Source organism: Mauremys reevesii, linkage group 3 (assembly GCF_016161935.1).
Source record: "Mauremys reevesii isolate NIE-2019 linkage group 3, ASM1616193v1, whole genome shotgun sequence".
NCBI lineage: Eukaryota > Metazoa > Chordata > Testudines > Geoemydidae > Mauremys > Mauremys reevesii.
Window position 1 is genome coordinate 81671334 of NC_052625.1, and position 23933 is coordinate 81695266.

The window sequence follows — 23933 nt, forward strand, 5'->3', positions numbered from 1 at the left end:
TGTGAGTTCTGTGGCTTGAGCTCACCTCTGTGAAATCAGTTATTTAATTTAAAAAGAATGCTGGTTCTTGTCCCCTCTTTTTTTCCTGTTGGACACAGACTGGCTGGGGGCAGGTGAGACAAAGTTCCCAGTGTGAATCACCAAAGAAAGGCAAGAGCAAAAATTCACTCTAAGAGAAGAAACTTTCTGATGGAAACAATAATAATAAAGCAGTGCAAAACCCCATATTTATTTCCAGACATGCTATAAGATATCAATTTCTTGTCAGTGATTACTAATGTCTGCTTAAAAGTGAAGTACCAATACAAAACTGTAATAAAATAACACTAGTAGATGCTACAGCAGCCTGACACTGAAATAAAATCTGCCTTCAGCCCTAATCCCCATGATCCCCTAAGCAATAAATCCTCTGCACCCCCAAACACCTTAGGTAATCCCTCCTGCCCTCTAAGTCACCTGTGATTCCCTAAACAATCCACCCTCTTTGCTGCCCCAAAGCCTGTGACTCCCCATGAAATGTTGATGTTGACTCTAATGTTCATTTCTGGCAACCCACAGCAAATATATATACAACAAACCCAATCAACACAAAACTCTGTAATTATTTGTGGAGAATCTCTTTAAGGGATCCAGGGGTCAAACTAAAAGCAGCTGTCAACCTTTAGTCAATTCCAAATTAATAATACAATGAGAGAAGGGCCTCTAAAGGTTTTTTAATGTGTTTATATCTAGCCTTGATAAACACAGTCAAGAGAGGGAAGATGGAAGAGACAGGAAGCTTAGCAGGGTTACTTTTCCCTAAAAAACAACTTGTGAAAACATATGCCCAGCTTGTGACTTCCCAGATGTTCTGTTTAACAGAGCACTTAACTTGTTTATATTTTGCCTAACACTGGAATTGTGACAGATTATTTTTGTTGCAAGGTCTTTGCAACATTTTGTAGGTGGTCTTGTAAAGGAAAGCAGATTTTTAACCCCACCCCACCTTGTTCTCCTTTGCCCTTATTGTTTACATGGTGATGCTGAGTACCAGTTACTTCAGATTGCTAACAGAGAGCGAGCCTTTGGGCCAGATTCTGATCTCACTCACATTAATTTTGCACCAGAGTAACTACACTGACTTCACTGGTGATTTATAGCAATGTAAGCAAGAGGAGAATCAAGCACTTTTCATCCATCTACTCTAGGGGGTGTGGCCATATGTACATATACATAAAGAATACGTGATAGTGTGGTATAATGGTTTTGTCAGGGTGAGTTTGGGATGGGCATATTACTTACAAGTGGAAAGCCACGAATGAGAGACACAGGTCATCCCAAATGGATGCTGATAAAACCTGGCTTATACCATGCCATCATGCATTCTGATTATGCCACTCATGTTGCAGAAAAATTATTTGAGGAATGTTTGAGAGAGTTTTGGCTTCTGTTGGAATTGGAATTATTTTTTATTTTTTTTCTGTAAAGCCAGGTGCCATAATTACTATGAGTCCATCTTTGAAGAGCTCAAGAAGAGCCATAAAACTTTTTAAAATGACCTAAAATAGTTTGTTGTTACATTAATATTTATATATACATGCACACAAATGGCATAGTGGCATGATCTTGTGAACTCTTACTCTTATTAGCAATCCAATGAGATTACCCACAAAGCACAGACTGCTTGTGCGAGGGAGGGTTTGCAAGACTGGGCCTATACGTTTACTGTGTACAGTGTACTGCAGATTATTATTGGCTGGAATATCTTTTCTGTCTTTCTTACATTGGTTGGGGATACAGTATTAGATATATAGTTCTCCCATTTATTTTACCATTAAAATTAGAGCCATATGAAGAAATATCACTTAAGATTTTGCCAGACTTCACCAGCTAAGTAGTTTTGTAAATATTTGGATCTCCAAGGAAAACCTAGGTGCTGCAGGAAGTGACATTGATTGTAACTGAAGTACCTCTTGCAATTTTGATTGGGTGTGACATTCATCACTTCCTGTCCTGAAATACTATGTACAGTAGTTGTATGTTGTAAAAAGGCTGTGGGAGTCCAACCCAGAAGGATGGGCGAAGTGATGCCACCATGTCTTGTGGGGAAGATTTTCAAAGGCACAAACAGCAGTAAAGGTCAACTGGAGTTAGGTGCCTGCCTCACTGCCATTAATGCCTTTGAAAAATCTTCACTACATTTGTCTGTTCATCAGAGATGCTGAGAGGGATAATTAGCTAATATGTGTAAAGCACTTTGAGATCCTTAGATTACATTTATTCATTCACCTCATTTCTTTTGATCAAAAACAAAATGCTTATCTATTGTTCTGGGAGTATCTGAATGAAAGATGCTGTGGAAGTGCACAATATTATTTATTAATCCTATTATATTGTGCTCCTAATGTTAGATTCCTGGGACAAGGTACGCGCAGAAATATAAAAGGCAGTTTACACAAAGATCACATAATTAAATGCCTGAGTACAAAATTGTATTGGGCTTTGATGAAAATTTAATAGATGGTATTACATATTATTTATTTACATACTACCTTTAATACCACAGCACTGAATGAAAGTACTATGTATTCAGCTTGTTGTGTTGCTGTGCATGTTATTTGTGAAGTCTATTTGATATCTTTCTTGCTTTTGGTGGATCTTCTTTTGTTGATTGGTCTTTTTACCCTTATTTTTTTTTCTCATTGATTTCTTTTAAAGATGCCTAGAGCTGATAGCCCATGTGTGGGAAAAGCTTTGACTTTCAACACAAGAACTCATCCTGGAGGGAATGATGACTAACGTGCCATATGGTGCAGATAAAACATCTGTGAATCTCTACGCCGCAATTCTGCTTCACGGACCCAACATGCATTTTACACGCATGCTAAAGAGAAATGAATATGACATGAGTGTTTTTCAGTAACCTAGACTTATGAGGCACTAAATTAATTTGCTAGAGGAGAGGCTGTAAAAAAAAAAATGCTACATTACGCTAATGCAATTTCCCTAATGGAATTATATTGCCCCTAATACACTTCATTTCCTGTTAAATTGCAGTATCTGTTTTCTTTTGCCACCACAGAGAATAAATCTCACGGTGAACAGCGATGTCTCATCTTACAACTCGTAGATAGGTTAATTAAATGCTATGTGGTACTGGCACTTGGTCAGTGCAGTTTAAAGCTGGAGACCGACAGATCCTGTAGGTGCATTACCGGCTTTGTCTTTAACCCCAAAGCAATAAGCATATGGTATTTCTGGACTTAGGGCCAGAACCTGCAAATATTTTCGCCCCCGAATAATGCTACTTGCATGAGTAAAGCTATTCACATGCAGAGGCACTTGCAGGCTCTGTTCCAAATACACTTTTTGGAAAGTCTCTGTACTCCGGAGAGTACATTTCTAGTGTTTGGCATTTCTAGTGTGTGTCAGGCACCTGAAATGCCTTCAAGACATTTTGTGCCGCTGACATTCCCTGTACTGTGACCAGTGCACCTTCTCCGATCAAATCTTGGAATTGCTTTTGCCTGTCCTGGTTCCGCTGAACTGCTTCAGCATTCTTATGGATGGAAACTTGAGCTGTAGCAGCTGCATCCTTTTAGTAAATCCTCTCAACCCACTCTTGCAATGCACCAGCCCACACATCAGCAACCGAGTGGGCAAAGGTCTGCGCTCTGTGCCGCAGGCAACGTGGTGCACCTGGTCACTAGCAGATGGAGAAGGATGATTTAGTAGACTGGAACTTGAGAGAGCTGAATTCGATTCACTGCTCTGCCACAGACTTCCTGTGTGCCGTTGGGAAAGTCACTTGGGGCTTGTTGATAGGGTGAGTGAATGTGTGGCTAATGTGCACCAGCTTGCTGTGCAGCACTCTAATCCACGTGGGGTGTAGTGCACTGCAAGATAGTATGCTGGCGATCCGTACCCTGGCTTGCTGTGCACTAACTCGCTGTGTAGACAAGTCCTTAGTTACTCCGTTCTTCTGTTCCCAACATTTGTAAAATGGGGACCATATTTCCCTCCCTTTGTTGGTGAGGATAAATACACTAAAGATTGTGAGGCGCTCGGATACCATGATGATTGGGAATATCAGAGTACGTACAGAGGCCTGAGAGCAGCTGAAGTGATGCTTTGATGAAAAGTTGAGAACAACTTCATTTCTTGTGGATTGGATGTAGTGTCGCTCATCTCAGAAGGTTCCTGAGCAGTATGCCCAGGTTTGGTTGGGGAGAAGTGGCCTGAGTAGGCATTTTGGGGCAGGCACTGTCTTTTATTTATTTTTTTTCTTTGTAGCATATACGATGCAGATACGATGATGATGGTAGCTATAGAAAACCCCAAGAGAAAGAGATGTGCAGATCCTCAGATAGGTCAGAACCGACTGCAAACAATCACTGGACTAAACCACTGGGATTAGAAATCAGAAACCATCGTCTTGGAAATATAAAGTTAATATTATCACATGTAATAATCATGTTATACAATATACCATACAAACTGATATGAGCAAGACAGATGCTGCCCTCTATGCCCCTGCTGCTGCTGCTATGTATCTATTCTGGATGGTGGGTGTTGGGCTGTTCAGGGAATTTCTTCATGTCACCAAAAGTGCAGAGATGTCCTTAACCAGGTGTGATCCTTGCATTAGACATTGAATAATTGATCCTTGTATCATTCATATGTGATCTGTGCACTCTTGCGCTAGCTGGAGGACCAGTGATCTCACTGTGTCCCTGCATCCTTTCAAAGCTACTAAAAAAGTCTAGCAGGGGCTCGTGTCACAGACCCTCTTTCTCAGAGCTTGTGCATGTGGTGGTTTACATCCAGCAGCAAAGAGCAAGCTGGACTGTGAGGAGTCTATAGCATGGATGTAGCTTGTTTATTTTGTTCATAGAACCATATGCTTCAGAGAGGGAACATTCTTCTTGGAACTGGTATCAAAAACTCAACTGCACTGAAAAAATACAGTAAAAGAAGCCAATCACCACCACCTGGGGACCATGCTGCGAACATGGAACGGCATGAGATGTCGTTTCAGAAAAAGAATCCCCGCGTTAGTTGGCATAAAAATTGGCACACGGTAATCTTCACACTTTTGTAAAACAAACAGCGAATATGGCAGCAAAGGAATTGTTGCTGCTGCTGGGTGAATCAGCACTGATGAGATCTCTTGCCCAGCTCCTAAAGAGAATTTGGTCTGAACTTCAGGTGGAGTTATAGCAGAGCAGGAGTGGAGGAAGTGCCCTAAACATGTGTGTGTGTGTGGGGAGCACAGGAGCCTGAACCGGGCCCCGTTGCACCCTTTCCCACTGAGGCCCCACCCCCTGCTCACTCCTCCCCACCTCTTCCCCTCCATCTCCTGCCCTTATGGCCTGTAAAAAGTGTGTGTGGGGGGGCACACAGCCCCTGCCCCCCCCCCCCCCGCCCGCTCCGGCACCGCTGTAGCAGAGCCAAATGTGAATGTGGCCTGTAAGGAATGCAGGCAGCTCTCATTTCTTACCATAGCCCTGATTCTTCCCTTATCCATATGTCTGTTTTTATTTGTGTATTTAACACTTTTCAAATGGAATGAATGAGGGCATTCCAAATGGTGGCTAAGCAGTGTGAAGGGGCACACCCTCTCTCACTCTCCTAGAGAGGAGATAACACACTCTGGGCTGAGCCAGCACTAACCAGGTGTACTTGTAAGGCTTGCTCTGCCTGGACGGGGGATCTTAAAGGAAAGCCTGCCACAGGCAGGGGTGGTGTTCAGGGAGAGGACTGCTGTACCTCGTGACTGCTGACTACAGAGAGCCAGTCACAGACCTCACTGCCCCTGAGAGACAGACCACTTTTTTTTAAAACTCTGATTCTCCCCTCCCCTGTGTGTGCTACAAATGGGGGAAAGACATTGGAAACAACTCAGATTGTGGTCTGGTGGGGACCTGGGCACCCCCAACCCACCACAAGCAAATTTAGGAGAAAACACCCATGTGAAGACTGTGAGAGCAACTCATATGAGGTACAGTATGTATACTCAGCCAAGTCTAAGGCTCGATGCTACAAACACTTATGCATGTGTGACTAGTGTTTCCTCTGGGAGTAATCCCCCTGAACTCAAAGGGACTATTCTGGTCAGTAACATTTAGTCTATAAGCATCAGTAGGATTGAGCCCCTAGTTCTGAACCTGATGATCACTCAAATACATTTGTTAGTCTCTAAGGTGCCACAAGTACTCTTGTTTTACTCACACGTGTATCTTTCAAGGGTACTCCTATTTGGGTGAAGTTCATCCCTGTGCAGAGGGCCAGCAGAAGGCCTGTGACCAATGAAGTCTCACTTAAGCTCTCAAAATAGTGCTTCAGTGGGGTTCATGAGTGGTACAGGCCTTGCTTCACACTGTCATAAATACCCATAGTCAGTTCAGATCATGGTATTGGAGCTTGTGAATAAACATCCAAGTACCCTTTTCATATAGTGGGTATCAGGATTTTTGATTATTATCTGTGTGACTGTGGTGCCTCAGGACCCTAGTCATAGACCAGACCCCATTTTGCTGGGCACTATACAAACCCAGAACAAAACAACGGTTCCATCTTCTCTAACTGGGATGTGCTGGGTTTGTTAATGAACGTAGTGCTTGTACAAGGTGTCAGACTGGCTAAGGCCCTCCATTTCTGGCTGAGGCCCTCCTGGTGGCTGAGACCCTCCATTTCTTTCCAGGCAGGTAGCAGAAGCCATAGCAGTGAAAGTGTTTTCATCCCACTCCACACATGTATCTCAACCTGGACTAGAGCTGTCACTTCTAGCAGCAAGAGGATGGGTAAGTCTCAGTGCCCATTTTGTCCTTTCTGCTGAATCAGCCAACAATAGTGTCAGTTATGAGAGTGTTTTTTGTATGTTGTGGACAGCTGCCCACTAGGAACTGGATGAAGACCACAGATGCATTTCTCAGGGTACGTCTCAGCAGCGAGATGCCCAGCGTGGGTCGACAGACTTGGGCTAGTGGGGTTCACGTTAGCATTTTAAAAGCGTTTCTCAAATGTGGCCACTGTGGCCGCATGTGTCCACCAGGGGCTTTTCTTGCTGCCACAGCCTTCTGGGTAGTGATTGGCGGGAGGGGCCAAGCAGTGGCTCCTCCTCTGGGGCTGCCAGCAAGGGCTGGTCCCTGCCCGCTTCTGGATCCACAAACACTGTAGGAACAGGCAACCAATGTGAATTCCCTACCTTCCCGAGGGCGGTGGGGCTTGGGCTTTGGGCTTCAGCCCTGGGGTGCTGGGCGGTAGGCTCTGGCTGTGCGGCAGCAGGCTCTGTCTCCCAGCCGCAGGGCGTAGGGCTCCGGCCCCAGGGATTTGGTTCTGGGCTCACTCCCAGTACGTCGTCCTTGTCCCCTGATGCATCCTTCAGCCCCCAGCCCTGCAGCAGGATTCTAGGCTCTGGCCCTGGGCTCACCCCCCATTCCCCCAACTCCTTCAGCCTCCTTCAGCCCCACACCCCACCATCCAAGGCTTAATATGTCCCCCAACTAGCCAGGGCTGAGTAAGTCTGCTGTGAAAAGCGACATTTACAAATATCACTTTTCACAGTAGCTAACTTACTAACAAGCAAGTATTAAAAAAAAATCAACCAAAAAAGGCAAGAACATGCAAAGCACCTTATTTGGGTTTCTATTCTGTTTCGGTCCAGTAAAGTCTGCAGAAAAGCCCTACATAAATTGCAATGATCTGGATATTTGTATGCACATATTTATTTGTTTTTCCTAAAGTTAATTAAGTATTTTAGGAAAAATTGTCAGAGCGGCCACCAGCAAGGGTTGGTGGCCGCGCTGTGAGGTGACCCAAAAAATGGTTGGGAGAACCCTGTAGATAATGCTGTGAAGTTGCAGCTCTGACTGGAGCTTGGGCTCTGAAGCCTAGAGATAGGGGTGGGCTTGTCAAACTGAGCTGGGAAGCTCTCTCCAAAATGCTGCACATTATTTATTTATTTATTTGTATTACCACTGTGCCTAGGAGCCCCAGTCATGGCCGAGGACCCTATTGCGTAGGTGCTCTACAAACACAGAACAAAAAGTCTGTGCTCCAAAAAGCTTGTGATCCTAGTATAAGAAAACAGATGGATACAGACAGACAGGTAGGAGAGTGCAAAGAAACCAGGAGACAATATTAGTCAGCACACCAGCGACCTAAGCACTGCCAAGTTTTTTGTAGGCATCACGGGTAAGGGGAGTTTTAAGGAAGGATTTGAAGGAGGATAATGAGGTAGCTTTGTGGATGTTTATGGGGAGCTCGTCCCAATTTCTTGAGCTATCCAGTAGTTCTTGAACTGGCATGTTTAACTTCTTCCATTGCACATGCAGTGATATTTTCAACTTTCCATAGGAAAGCGGTGGGGTCTTAAGACAAATGTGTTGGTGGTGAAGCATCAGTGTACATTTTTGGGTTTTCTGGACTGGAAATACAATGTGCCCTTCCAGTGACTGAATTACCAATACATTTAGAGAAAGAAAAGAGCTGCCTTTCAGGTTTTAAACATGGAAATCTGATAAAACCAAGCTCTGTATCCTCCTGGCTTAGTAACGTAAATGTTTCCTTCAGATTTCTCTTTTATTGGCTCCATCCATGGTGGTCTCTCAGGATCCTATCAGACACCTCTGTGCTCACTGCCTACATAGCAAACATGGTTTCAACAGACAGTCGCCCATAGCTTACAAAAGCAGATTTGCCAAATCACATATAATAAATCCAAATACATTTTTAATCAATCATGGGCAGGCGCAATCGTTTATTATCCTGCAGGCTTCTTCCTGTTGGAGAAGAAAAGGTATTTTACAAGTTTGCTCAGAGAAAATTGAACTATGAGGCTATGTGGTGCCTACCCCTCCACCAGAGGTGAAAGTAAGCCGGTCTGGTCCGGCATACCAGCAGGAGCCCATATGCCATGCCGGACCCGACCGGCTTCCCCAGGCTGGCGATTTAAAGGGCCCGGGGCTTCCTGCAGCGGCTGGAGCCCAGGGCCCTTTAAATCACAATGGAGCCCTGCTGCAGCTATCCCAGGGCTCAGGACTTGGGCGGTGCTTTAAAGGGCCAGGGCTCCCTGCAGCGGCAGGAGCCACTGGCCCTTTAAATCACAATGGAGCCCTGCTGCAGCTATCCCAGGGCTCAGGACGTGGGCGGTGCTTTAAAGGGCCAGGGCTCCCTGCAGCGGCAGGAGCCACTGGCCCTTTAAATCCCCATGGGAGCCTAGCCAGGCTCAGGCAGCGATTAAAAGGGCCAGGGGCTCCCTGCCTCCAGAGCCCCGGGCCCTTTAAATCGCCGCCCGAGCCTGGCTGCTGGAGCCCCGGAGTAGTGGTGGCAGGGCTCCGCCGGTGATTTAAAGGGCTCGGAGCTCCACTGCAGTAGCAGCAGCCAGAGCCCTGGGCCCTTTAAATTGCTCCGGGGCTCCCGCCTCTTACAGTTGAGGCCCCGCCTCTTCTGGTTGAGGCCATGCCCCTGCCCAGGACTCCGGCATACCAGTAAGTCCTTTAACTTACTTTCACCCCTGCCCTCCACCCACCTATTCTATCACAATGAGCTATGCACCGCAAGGCAGTCAGGCATTAGAAGTGGCTGCCATACAATGTGTATTTGCTTTTCTCCATGACCCACAAAGTGCAGTAGGGGCAGTAAGTGGGGCTGGCTGGAAAACAACAATTCCGTTTTGCAAAAGTTTGCAAAGTTTTGAAGTTTGTTTTCATTCCAATGGAGAAGGGAAACGAGGCCTTTTGAAATCTGTTGTGAAAAACCACAAGAGAGTGACAGAGACCCCAGACTAACCAGTCGTTGGAACAGTCTTCTCGGATGTGGAGACCCCAGCTCACGTCCCTGAACTGAATCAGCCAGCACAGGGACTTGGCCCTCAGGCTCCTACCCACCAGGTTATAGAGTTAATCTTTGTTTCTGGCTCAATGAATATTTATACAGAGTGAAGCAGCTCCAAGAGCAGAGATTGGCAATGTCTGAATCCAGCATTTTCGCCTTTCAGTTGGACTCTATTAAGCAAGTGGCCAGAGTTCACCTTGGAGCTCATAGCTGAGCTCATAGTTTGTGTGTCCTGGCCACGTGGAGCGTCACAGCAGCAGTGGGGCTAACCCTTGGGTCTAGAGCAGGGTGGGAATTTCTCGATGGAAGGCTTTTCATTGGAAAATGCTACTGAAACTGTTTGTGGGAAAAGCATGGTTATGACAAATTTCCCACTTAAGCAAAAAATTGAAAAAATATTTTCAAAAATATCAAAAGACTCCAGCCCCCCCACCCCCCAACTTTCAGAATTTTCTAAACAAAAGTTCTAATTTTTTGGAGTTGATACAACTTTGTTTTGAAATGTTTTTTTGTGATGTAAAAAATAAAAAAATTCTTTACATCACTTTAATGTTTTACAATGAAGCCTGTCATAGAGGTGTCTAAATGCCACTTCTCTGGCTGGCCTGATATCCATTCCAGACATAATCAAGGGATCTTCAGAAGGCTGATAAATGCCTTGCCAAAGGATTAACCTTTATAGTGGGCTATTCTTATACAAAGTAACTCTTGGAAAGATCTGAGCAGGTTATGATCTACCACGGCTATCCTAATGCCTATAGGACCTGAGCCGATGCTCATTGGGAGTCTTTCTGTCAACTTGATTAATTTCACTGGGTTTTGAATCAGATTAATGACAGAAGAACCATTTGATCTTCTATTGAAATGCAGCTACCCCTGGTGTGGAAGGTGATAGTCGTGCAGCATTAACATGAGCTGTTAAAAAACTGTTGAGGACAGGTATTTAAGAAAGCATACTATACTTAAAGGGGAGTTGTGTAGGCAGATTGTAGCTTTTTACATTGGTATCTGGCAGGAGACTGGGACTAAGATGTTTGAGCACCGGAGTGGTGAGTAGCATCATTTCCCATCTCTTCCAAAAAGCTGCATGTCCAGCAGAACCCACTGGGATATTGATTCCAAACTGACTCAGACAGAAGTGCTTCCTACACATCCGCAGTACTCCCAACAGCACATTGTTTTCTTTAGAGGTCACTTATCCAAGCACCAGCCAACCCTGACACTGCTTATCTCACAACAGCACACTACTCTATGGATGCAGACAACATGTAAATGTTTTTCCAGTGCTAAATATATGCACCCCTCTTTGAGGTTGTTCATTAATAAAAATAAACAGCTGATGCTGTAATCAGTGTGTATTTGCTGCTAACTCACCCTGTCTGTCCCATGCTCTCTTTATATAACTCTGCCTGCTTCTACCCCGTATTACTGCAAGTTGCTGGTAGTTCGTTAGAAGAGAGAGTGGGGAAGAAGGTGGGAAAGGAGGCAAGATGAAGAAAGAAGAGAAGAAAGAAGGCTAATTTGGTGTTATGGGTTAGGAGCCAATACTGGATAAATACTCTTCCCTGAGTAGAGTGTGCTTGTCAGTATTGCTTTATTATTCCAGCTGAAAGTGAATGATAGGACATATGACCAGAGTTATCTTACTAGCACCAGAAAAATGTGCAGATTCATAGATTCTAAGGTCAGAAAGGACCATTCGGTCCATCTAGTCTGACCTCCTGTATAACACAGGCCATAGAGTGTCACCACGTGGTTCCTCCATCAAACCCATAACATGTGACTGAACAAGAGCATGGCTTTTGGAAAGGGATCCACGTGTATTAGAGCCAGATGCTAACAGAAAATCTCTTTTTTGTAGTGATGTGGGGTTAAGGGACACAGGGAAGAAGAAAACCTCTAGTTGGGCTAAGACTAAAGTTAAAGCAGAGAAGCCAAGTTAATCAGAGCTAGGGCCCAGGACTGGCAATCAAAAAACCTGCCATTTTTTTCCCTGGCTTTGTGACCATGAGCAAGTCTCTTCACCTCTGTGTGCCTCTGTTTTCCCAATTATAAAATAGAGATAATCAAGGTTTATCCCTATTTTACAGGGTGGGAGAGTGAGACACATTTGGGGCCTGTCTACACTACAGGACTGTTGTGCATTTGTAAGCTGCTGACCTCCACATGTTGTTCAGAGCCTATGGATAACACAGCTCCTAAGCATGTGTTTGTTCTTTGTTTAGCCACTGTGTAACACCAGGGCTGGATGGCCTTTTCCTGCTGTGCTGTAGGGAGCAGGGACTTGGTGCTAGGGGTCTGAAGAGGCTCTCAAGAACTAATTTTTAAAGTCATATTTATCAGTGAACTGGAAGAAAATATAAAATCACTGCTGATAAAATGTGTAAGTGACAAAATACTGGCAGAGTGGTAAATAATGGTGAGGACAGGGCAGTCACACAGAGTGATCTGGATCACTTGGTAAGCTGAGACCGTTCAAAAAACCAAGTTTGAACAGAGCCAAATGCAAGGTCCTATACCTAGAAACAAAGCATGCAGGCCACACCTACAGGATGGGGGACTGTATCCAGGAAAGCAGTGACTCTGACAAGGATTTAGGGGTCACACTGGGCAAGCCTCTCAACATGAGCTCCCAGTGCGGTGCTGTGGTGAACAGGGCTAACGCCATCATTAGAGATATGAGCAGAGTAGTGAATAGGGTAGGGAGGTGACACAGCGTTAGTGAGACTGAGATTGGAATACTGCAGCCAGTTTTGGAGGCCACGTTTTAAAAAGATGTTCAAAAATTGGAGATGATGCATCAAAGAGCCACAAAATGTTCTGAGGGCAGGAGAAAAATGCCTTCTTTTGAGCTACTGAAAGAGCTCAACCTGTTTAGCTTATCAAAAGGGAAGGTCAAGAGGTGACTTCTTTGAAGTGTCTAAGTACCTTCATGGAGAGAAAATATCGGGTATTAAAGGGCTCTTTAATCTTGCAGAGAAAGGCATAACAAGACCCAGTGGCTGGAAGGTGAAAACAGACAAATTCATATTAGAAATAAGACACAAATATTTAACAGTGAGGATGATTGACCTTTGGAACAAACTACCAAAGGAAGTGGTGGATTCTCCATCTCTTGATGTCTTCTAATGAAGACTTTCTGGTATGTGCTTTGATCAAAACCAAGCTATTGTCATATACTGAGGCCTGGGATATGCAGGGGGTCAGATTAGATGCTCTAATGGTCCCTTCTCGCCTTAAAGTCTACTAATTTATGAAAAACTGAGTGTGGCATTGGGAGCAGCCTCTGATGCATTACTGTGTAGCTGCCTTGATTCCCAGACTCAACAGTCATTGAGTGGGGATATCCAGGGGAAACAGATCAAACATCCAAAGTGGCTGACAAGGGGCAGGACATCAGCTTTGCAGGGTGTGGGTGGGAGTGGCAGTGACATCACAAAGGCCTTTTGCAGGACCTCGGCCTATTGGGCAAAGTGAATAACTTATTCAGTGGGGAGGCGGTGACCTCACAGAGAGACCCTGACATCAGCCAGGCAGGACAGAGGTGCAGGGCAAGCGCAGCCTTAGAGACTCCTGTGGCTTTGCTGCAGCAAGTCTCCTTCTCGAGGTCTCTCCTTGAGGACTGAGTGAGAATTAGGATTCACATACATGAACATGAGGATGAACCTCTTCGGGGTTGTCTCCTTTCCTACTACTGATTTTGTCATCCCTGTTTAGAAGGTAAGAGCCTCAGAGAGGAGTAGAACCTGTTCAGTCTGATCCACTTGGTGCCGACTGAATAGGCACAGAAATCACTAGGTTAAGGTGGCAGAATATGATTTCCTACCAAGGACTTTGTCCCTTAGAATCACTGGGGACATTGGGGTTTGTCCTTTTTGGTTTCCCTTTTCCTCTTTCCCTCCCTCCTTTCTCTTCTTCTCTTACTTCTTTTTCCCCTTTTTTCTCCTTCCATCCCTCCACCAAAGAGGTGCGTGCGTGTTAGGGGTGGGGAAGGGGGGTTTGCTGTCATTGTGAGAGGCTCTCACAAAGAAGTGGGGCTGGAATAGTTCTCTGAGAGTGATCCCGTCCGGTGGTGACCTGGGCCATCCTTCGGGACATCTGGTGAGACCCTCTCAACCTCCCATCAGTCAAAGTTTCCATGCTGATTGGCTGAGCAGGGAGCTATTGACAGGGAGGACTCAAGTCCTTTTGTTCCCTTTCAACACCTTGCATGTAAGTCATAACCAATCAGGTATTTGATTAATATTGCTGCTTCTCGCCAGTAATTGTCTCTGAACAGTTTAGGGTGACCAGACAGCAAGTGTGAAAAATTGGGACAGGGATGGGGGGTAATAGGAGCCTATATAAGAAAAAGACTCAAAAATCGGGACTGTCCCTATAAAACCGGGACATCTGGTCACCCTAGAGCAGTTGATGATTCTAATGTTCTACTTTTTCTAAAATTCTTGCTGAATAATGACTAGGAACAATTATTGGTCTGTAGCTTCTTTGAGAGCATTTTATTCTGAGCAGTCAGGGTATCTAAAAAGGCTGGCCGGGGACAGGACATCAGCCTTGCAGGGGAGGGGTGGATGTGGCAGTGACATCACAAAGGCCTTTTGCAGGACCTCAGCCTATTGGGCAAAAGTGTTTGGGAGGCGGTGATCTCACAGAGAGACCCTGACATCAGCCAGGAGGCAGAACAGAGGTGCAGGGCGGGGCAACCTCAGAGACCCCCGGGGCTTTGCTGCAGCAAGTCTCCTTCTCGAGGTTTCTCCTTGAGGACCGAGTGAGAATTAGGATTAATGTACTTGAGCGTGAGGAGGAACCTCTAGGGAATTTTCTCCTTTCCTACTACTCATTTTGCTAAAAAACAAACATCCCTGTTTAGAAGGTAAGAGCCTCTGAGAGATTTGGAACCTGTTCAGTCTGAGCCACCTGGTGCCGACTGAATTCTAGGCACAGAAAACACTAGGTTAAGGTGGCCAGGGATGGAGCGAGGGCCCCTCCCACTGTGTAGCCACCAATGGGAATGGAAGAATACAGGCACCGCAACCGGAAAGAGAAATCTGACAAAGAAACTGCCAAGGAACAGCTGTCATAGGAAGACTGAGGGAATGGAGAAAAAGAGCTCCTCCTTCAATTGGGTGGGGGGTCTTTGGCACTGGAGGTCACTAGAGAGGAAGACAAGAGTCCACCCTAGGGTTCCATTTGCCATTAATCCCCCTTGATTCCTGGGGGCATCCAAGTCAGGTTCTTGTTCTCTTGAGACAGGAGGATGTCACAGCCAAGGTGATGCGCCAGCTCCACACTATCTGATCCTTTCACCAGGTGTCTGAGGCTCTGTAGGGGCTGTGCTTTGTAGGACACCTCTGATGGGGTGTATAACTCCATACTCAGCCAGAAGGGGTGGGATCCTACCTCACCTTCTCTGCAGAACCTGTTCAAGCTGAAGGAGGAGTTTAAAAGACAGCCTGTTGTGGGGTGTATCTACCCCCACACTAGCCCAGCAACCAAAGGGTTAATACAGGCACGGCCAGCTGCTGCTGATTGGCAGGATAACAGCAGCTGGAGGATAAAAGGGCTGGGAAGCAGATGGGCAGGGTGGCTAAAGAGGAGTGAGCAGGCAGGAGAAAGGAGCAGGAGCCAGCAGATTGCTAGAGAGCCGCCCCGGGACAACACCCCAGAAAGGGGCAAACAGGCCAACAGACTAAAGAGCCTACAGAGGCCTGAGGGAAGGTAGGAAGGAGCTCAGGGCACTGTCAGAGTCAGCAAACCCCTGACTCTCCTTGTCTAGGTTGAGGGCCCTGAGTTGGAACCCGGTGGAGGGGCAGGCTGGGTTCCCCTACCAACCCCCTGATGTATCATTCAAGGCTGTAAAAAGGGCAAGGGGAGTTGATTATGAAATCCGCCATCCAGGGAAGAGAAAAGAGACACAGAGTGCACCACATGAACCTATTGAAGGCTTAGAAGGACCAAGAAGACCTCCTCATAATGCCCTTTTCACCAGAACCTGAGCTTGGCCCACAAGCGCCCTTAATCCATGATTCTGGCCTGATCAGAAACAGCAAATCCAACAGCTAATCAAAGACCTCCCCTTGGTGTTCTTAGCATTGTCAGAACAAACCCACCTAGCTTACCATCAAGTGGATACCATCCTGAGGGAAAAGGTCCTTGAGAATCTATGACCTATTCGGCTGTCTGTGATTTTTCCTTGCCTTCAAAGCTGGGCAGTAGGAGAGTGGTGGTCACTGGCCAGGCGGCCAGCTCGGAAATCAGCGCTAGCAGCAGCTCAGAAGGAAGGGTGGTATGGTATGGTACTAACACCCTTCCTTCCACACTGTTGCAGGCGACAGCACTGCCTTTTGAGTTGGGTGGGAGCAGAAAGGCGGCCACTGGCAGGTCACCTAGTTTGAAAGTCAGCGCGACCACCAGCAACAGTGCAGAAGGAAGGGTGGAATGATACGGTATTGCCATCCTTCCTTCTGGCTGATGCCGGGCATTCTGCCAGTGGCTGCTACTCTCCAGCCATCCTGCTTGGAAGTCAGTGCTGCTGCCAGCTGCAGGCAGAAGGAAGTTTAGCATGGTATCTTATTGCCACCCGTCCTTCTGCACAACAGCTGGCAGCAGCTCTACTTTCCAAGCTGGGTGGCCGGAAAGGCAGTGCCACCACCTTCACCACCAGTGCAGAAGGAAGGGTGGTGTGGTATGGTATTGCCTCACTTCCTTCTGCACCGCTGTTGGCAGTGACACTGCTTTTCAAGCTAGGTGGCAGAGAGCAGCTGCCACTCTCCAGCCACTCAGCTCCAAAGGCAAGGAAAAATCACAGACATTTTTTCATATTTCCAAAATCCGCCCGGATGGAGATCAGAGGACTAAAGAAGAGGTCATAGCCGGAAAACCCGAACATATGGTGACCCTACTTGCGACCCTCTTGCACTAGTCTTGCCCCACCCTCTTTTGGGTCAGGATCCCCAGTTTGAGAAAGCTGCACTAGGGGATTCCTCTATAACCCTGTGGTCCAACATGGCCCATAGTTCTTGGTGGGCCATTTTGAGGGACTGTCTTGGTCTCAGCTATTCTGGGGAAGGGGAAGGGAAGCAGATGGGCTGTACAGAAACTAGCCAGAGCAGACACAGAATGCAGAGGTGTGAAAGCTTCTTTTAATTCAACAGAGATTCTCAAAGACCATAGGCGCCGACTCCGTGGTTGCTCCGGGGCTGGAGCACCCACCGGGAAAAAATGATGGGTGCTTAGCACCGATCAGCAGCCCCCCATCACTTCCCCTCCTCTCTCGCTGAGCCACGCCTGCACCTCCCTCTCTGCGCCTCCCACCCGTTGCAATCAGCTATTTCTCAACGTGCTCAGGGGAGTGGGTAGAGTGGGGGCAGGGCCTGAGGCAGAGCCAGGGGGTTCAAGCACTCCCTGGCACTTTGGAAAGTCAGCGCCTGTGTCAAAGACACCGACGTACATGTGCATGTTTCAGTGCAATGCTCTGTAAGAGCTGCCTTTTGTTCTTGCATGCTGGGATCTTCAGCAGACAGCCAAGTGATTTGTTTTAGTTAAGGGTCCCCGCTAATCTTCCGCAGTAAACTTCCTTGAGAAACAACTGTCTCGTTCCCAGACACACAAATCCTCAATAAGGGAGAAAGTTAATATTGTCCATTGATGTTTCCCTAAGTCGATGTTTTTGTAATATAATTTGTAAGATGGACCTTTCTCTGTCTCTCTGATACTAATATAGGCCCCTATCATAGAGTGACTGCCTCATGCTCTTTAATATGTTTAGTGTGTAATTATTGTAGTTAATATTTCTTAATTTCATGTTGTGTGATAATAGTATGAAAATGCTGTAGTTATGCAAAAATGTTTGCAAGTCCAGGAATTGTAGTTCTAATTGAAAAAATACAAACATAAACATCTGGAAATACTAAACCAAGTTCCAGTACAAACTTTATCCCTGCCTGTCCCCTTATTTCCATTTATCCTTTTTCTAGGGTGCCACCTGAAGGAACCAGGTGTTCCCTGTTGAATATGTGAATAATACTGGGATGATCTTTTGTTGTGCAATATAACCAGCACCCATGCAACATAGATTTGGGGAATTCCAGACCTATCTTGCAAAGGTGTGTACAGTAGGTGATTGTGGGTCTGTGGCCTGAATGTTCAAGGATGGACATAGAAAAAGCTACTTTGTGGCTTGCATATATCTCTCGTCAATAGTGAGAAAGGAGTGACGTTCAAGTAGGTAGCCAGTCTATCATGGGTGATGGATGGTCTTGTGTGATATGTGACATGGTTTCTGTCCTGTCCTGTGAAGGTGGGAATATCAGTTTTGTTTCCAGTTTCTGTTTGTCCTCTGTTGGGGGAAGGGGAGAGGAAATATTGAGCCAGATTCTCTGTTGACTTCAACAGTCATGCAGCAGAGAATTTGGCCCATTATGTTCTTGATAAAAACAAATACAAATCTCATGTAGTATGTTCTGCACAGAGTTCAAGTCACCATTGCAAAGGGCACCATGACTCACCCTGGTGGTCTCTCATGTGGCTATAGGCCTTGTTGGAATAGTTTTCCCACCACCTCATAAAATAGTCTGAGAATTCTTCAGTGTTCGAACAATACACTACTTTACCTCTCCTTTATTCTGTTGCGCACGAGAGTCCCCCTATGTTTTACTGGAATATGATCAGATGTTTCTTCATTGTGGCATACATCAGCCAGGTCAGCTTGGTGTGATTTTTCTTTTTTCCACCCAACTGACACATCTTGCCAGATTGGTGCCTTAGGGTCTACACTAGGGAGGGGGATCGATCTAAGATACACAACTTCAGATATGTGAATAACGTAGCTGAAGTCGACATACTTAGATCAACTTATCATGGTGTCTTCACCGCGGTGAGTCGACTGCTGCCGCTCCCCCATTGACTCCGCCTGTGCCTCTCGTGGCAGTGGAGTACAGGAGTCGACAGGAGAGTGCTTGGGGATCGGTTTATTGTGTCTAGACTAGACACGATAAATCGATCCCCGCTGGATCGATTGCTGCCCGCCGATCCAGCGGGTAGTGTAGACATACCCTAAGGCACTGTATAGACAAGAGGGGTGTACATTTTAGTGTGCACTAGCATACTGCCCCAAATGGATCCTGCTGGCATTTGCTAAAAGTTCCCTAATGTCGTCCCATTGCAAACAGTACTATGATAACGCACACAAGGGAACTTTTAGTGCCTGTCAGCAGGGTCCACACAGGCCAGTTAGTGTGCAACATGCTAGTGAGCAATAGAATTTACACACCATGTAGACAAGCCCTCAGTGTAGCCAGCTAATCAAATGTAGGGCTTTATAGTCAGGATGATGCACAGAGAATTAACACCCTATACCTTTTTGCTTTTTATTTTAACAATAATAGTATGAAGAAATTACATTACATGGTGGGGTCCAGAGAACTGTATTTACTAAATATACACACCATGCATGGCCTCATTACATATACACACTGCCCGGGTGCCTAACTCTGAAGGCAGCACTGTCCACCAGCACCAGCAGAGAAGTAAGGGTGGCAATACCGCAGCCCCCTAATACACTTGCAAACCCTTTTGGGTCTAGGCCCCTACTTTGAGAAATGCTGCATCTAGAATAATGTCTCTAGCTGTTGTAGCTACATAAGCAACATCTTACTGCTGTGTAGCGGTAGGGTCACTTGTAGTGGAAACAGGGACATGCAGCTCACTGGTACTGTATTGTAGGGTTGGTATTTTCAATAGATATCACTGGTATAGAAATCCTGCAGAACTTGTAAACCAGATTTTGAGCACATACTTTCGCCATGACATGTTCAATGCCACTCCATCCAATAAGACAGAGGACAAGTCATCTGTGATGTAAACACTCGAGGTTGTCATGAATTATCTCGCTAGTCTCTTACTGAGACTTTTCCTCCCATTTGAAAACTGCACAGCTGGCTGAGACTATTTATGGCTATTGAATTACGCTGTTTCTTAAGAATGTCTCTTTGTAGATTAAGTTTTAACAAGTTCAGGTCAGACTTTAAACTACATCCCATAAACAACATCACTGATGTCTGATGGGCAGAAGAATTTGTGGGTGTGAGCTAACAGTATATGTAGAAAACAATACTTGTCAGGGTTCCCTCCCCACTCTGAACTCTGGGGTACAGATGTGGGGACCCAAATGAAAGACCCCCTAAGCTTATTTCTACCAGATTAGGTTAAAACTTTCCCAAGGCACAAATCCTTTCCTTGTCTCTGGTTGGTAATGCTGCCACCACCAAGTGATTTAGATAAAAATCCAGGAAAAAGGGCCACTTGGAGTCCCTGTTTCCCCAAAATATTCCTCCAAACCCCTTCACCCCCTTTCCTGGGGAGGCTTGAGAATAATATCCTCACCAAATGGTACAATGTGAGCACAGACCAAATCCCTGGGTTTTTAGGACACTGAAAATCAATCAGGTTCTTAAAAGAAGAATTTTATTTAGGAAAAAAAAGTAAAAGAATCACACATGCAAAATCAGGATGGAAGGTAACTTTACAGGGTAAATAAAAAGATTTAAAACACAGAGGAGTCCCCTCTAGGCTTAGCTTGATAGTTACAAAAAACAGGAATAAAACTCCCTCTTAGCATAGGGAAAATTCACAAGCTAAAACAAAAGATAATCTAACGCATTTCCTTGCCTTTACTTACAATTTTTGTAATCTTAGATGCTTATTTCAGGTAGGTTTTTAGGAGATGTTTTTTCCTGCCTGGTCCCTCTCTCATCCAGAGAGAGAACAAACAAAGAGATCACAAACAAAACCTCCCCCCCTCAGATTTGAAAGTATCTTCTTTTCTTATTGGTCCTTTTGGTCAGGTGCCAACCAGGTTATTTGAGCTTCTTAACCCCTTACAGGTAAAGGAGGGATTTTATGCTACCCTTAGCTGTATGTTTATGACAATACTCCGTAACTTTGCCATAACTGCTTCTTTTCCTTCTTGAGATAAATGTCTCGAATGCAAGCTGTCTCGAATGAAACCCTCAAGTTTGGGAGCAAGCTTTACAATTCACACCTGCACCCTAATTTCATGTGTGAACCCTAGTAAAATCAACGCCACCTCTGCCTCGGTAGCTTGGGACGTGTGGTATCCGGATCCAGGTCTGAACTTTGCAGCTCAGTCAGGGCTCCCTGTCCTGACCCTCCCCATGGGAAGCCCACACAAGCATATTCAAGTTAAGTACAACTGTTTGGGAGTTTGCCCTATATTTTCCAAAGTGGTGTTCAGAGATTTATGTGGTGTTCACGTACAGAGATAGGACCACAAGTAATGGGATTTGGTACAGAACTCCCCATGTACTGCTATAACATTTTTAGTCCTAATCTGACCATTAACTGATGCTTAATTAATTATTATGGAACACCAGTGAGAACACTCGAGATCCATGTGAATTCAATACCAAATGCATTCATCATGCTGGTTTATGCGCTGTGCTTGCTCATTCATTTAGTATTCATGTGGGCGACAAATTTCTTCCAGGATTATGCTAATACATTTAGCATCTGTGAAGTGGTACAAAAAAGGGGTCCATTCACAGAAGTCAGAGATAGAATGACCCACTAAGTCTTGTCCCTTCCCCCCCCTAACATCCCCCCAACACTACTGCAGGAGTGCTCCTTATTCTCTAGGGCAGTGGTCTCCAACCTTTTTACTCCCAAGATCACTTTTTGAATTTAAGGGCAACCCAGGATCTACCCTGCCCCGCTTCCTTGAGGCCCCGTCCCTTCCCCAAAGCCCCACCCCACTCACTCCATCCTCTCCTCTCTCCGTTGCTTGCTCTCCCACACCCTCACTTTCACCAGGCTGGGTAGGGGGTTGGGGTGCAGGAGGGGTGAGGGGTACAAGCTCTGGGAGGGAGTTTGGGTGCAGGAGGGAGCTCTGGACTGGGGCAGAGTGTTGGGGTGCAGGAGGGGGTGCAGAGTGATATGTGAGATAAGGCTCTTGCCATGTCTACATCCCAATATTTTTTTTAACTCAAGGCAATGTTGAAATGTTATACACCGGAAACATCCTCCTTCCTTTAGAGCGTGCTTCACCGTGAGAGAGCCATGCACTAGTGTGACTTGCTGAAAATGAGCTAACAGCTTGAAGATGTTTTTCAAGGAGAGTAGTGGTCACTGTCTCAGCTAGTAATGTGTGGGGAGCTGAAAGCAAACAGACAGCTGGGGAGGGACCCACCGCAGAGACCTTTCACCAACCACACTGCAATGTGAGGAAATGTTAGGTGGGAAATGTGAAGCATTAGGCAGTCTAACTACAAAATCTGTGCTTCACGGGCGTGCCTGAGCTTTCCAGGACAGAACCAAAATCTTCTCCCCTTAAACAACCTCCATGGTCAAAGGGCCAGAAAGAGAGGTTCCATGAGAAGTCTGTGCAAAAAAATCTGCAGGGAAATCTGGGTCTCTCCCTGTAGGTATCGGGACTTCTGCATGAATATACAGCTCTTCTGTTCTGCTCTCTCTCTTTCTTAGGGTTTTTTACTGCTGCCCATCTGAGCACCTTTGTAAAATTGGTAGCAGTATCAAAGTCCTCAGGGCACTTCATGGAGTCTCTGGCACTTCCCTCTTTTTCAGGATCAAACTGCTTAGGGTAGTTTGTGGGGTTTTTTGGTAGGGGTTTATGGGCTGAAAGGGGGTGTCACCCCTTGGCACAGTATTGCTAACTGATGATTTTATTACAATATTTTGTGGTTTTTCTTAAAGTCCCTAGCTCTTGGAGTCATGTGGTTACATGAGACTCTCAAGGTTCGTTTAAATAAAGGGAAATGTCTAGCTCTTGCAGTTGTGGAGAAAAGCTTGAGAACGTGATCCCTAAAGGCTCAAAACCCAGAAGGTAGAAAGAACCCAACACTTGCTGCTTGTTAATATTTCCTGCTTTTTTAGCCAATCCTATGATTTGGGGATGTGGGTTTTAAACCCTTGGGATAGGCAATAGTGCAGACAGCCCAGTTCCCTCAGGAGGCAGGAACATTGTGTTCCCTGCCCTGGGGCTGTGCATCACTAACCTCTTATCTAAAAGGAACAGAAGCTCCACAGCGTAAGTTCAGACTGCCACCAGTACCATTTTTTCTTCTGCTGGGTGCAGAGGGAACATGCCACTGACAGCAATTGCTCCCTGGCTTCACCCCTGCCCCAATATTTCCCTCCCGCTGCCAACCGAGCCACAGCAGAGGTGAACTTAGCTTCTTGGTCTCTGAATGTCACCAGCACTGAAGTGCTGATCTGCTCATCCCCTCCCCCAGGCAGCCCTGGGTTTACACAGCTAACTGTTAGCATCTGTTAGAAGTGAACATTCATACCAGCATATGAAATCCAAGGTAGGATCCTGTAGAATTCAGGTTTTCAGCAAGAAACGACTTTCTTTCTGGATCAGATTATACACTTCCTTGAGCCCTAAGAACATACAGATGTCCCAGTGCCAGACAGCTTGCCGCTCACTGGGTTAGAGGAAATTGCCCACTTCTTTCAGTTATTTATTACAGGAGATGAGGTCCAGTGTTTTCACTCACTCCTTGTGTTCACGCACATTTGATTCACACACAGCATAAACAGAGAAGCTTGCTCATTGTGCTAGCCGACGCTACATAAACTAGCGGCTTCCCCTGCTGAAAACAGGTGCATAACGCTCTAAATGTTCAGACAGAAGCTGGCACTCTTCCTGGTGCTTTGATATTACAGCATTGACACTTGTATGTGATGACAAATATATAGCCCTTTAAACTGCAGATCTCAAAGTGTTCTATGAAGTACAGTGAGTGTCATTATCACCACTTTACAGATGGGCAAACAGGCTTAGTGGTGAAATGACTCATCCAAGGATGCACAGTAGGTCAATGGCAGAACAAGAACCAGATTTCAAAACTCTTCTGTCAATTGTTTTGTCCTGTTACTGATGCCACGTTTTAAATTTGGTTTCATTCCAAATGAGAACATCACCTGAAAATTTTGAAATTCTCTCTGAAAGAAAAGTCAGAATATTTTTTGTTTTTTTGCTTGTCCAAATATTTTGATTTTTTACAAATATTATACACCCTTAAACATTGAAATGAAAAGTCATTTCCAAATGAAAAATCAAAATGTTTTGCTCTGAC

General features: G+C 45.6%; 1 long non-coding RNA gene across 2 annotated transcripts in view; it reads left to right on the plus strand.

Moving 5' to 3' along the window:
* Positions 1 to 13383: 13383 nt before the first annotated feature.
* The window catches only part of LOC120402094, a 120399-nt gene continuing 109849 nt past the window's right edge, over positions 13384 to 23933 (plus strand). Inside the window, exon 1 of one of the 2 annotated variants that reach the window (XR_005596973.1) lies at positions 13384 to 13536. This is a non-coding gene — a long non-coding RNA (uncharacterized LOC120402094). The remainder of the gene's footprint in view (positions 13537 to 23933) is intronic. The other variant, XR_005596974.1, reaches the window with a different exon arrangement.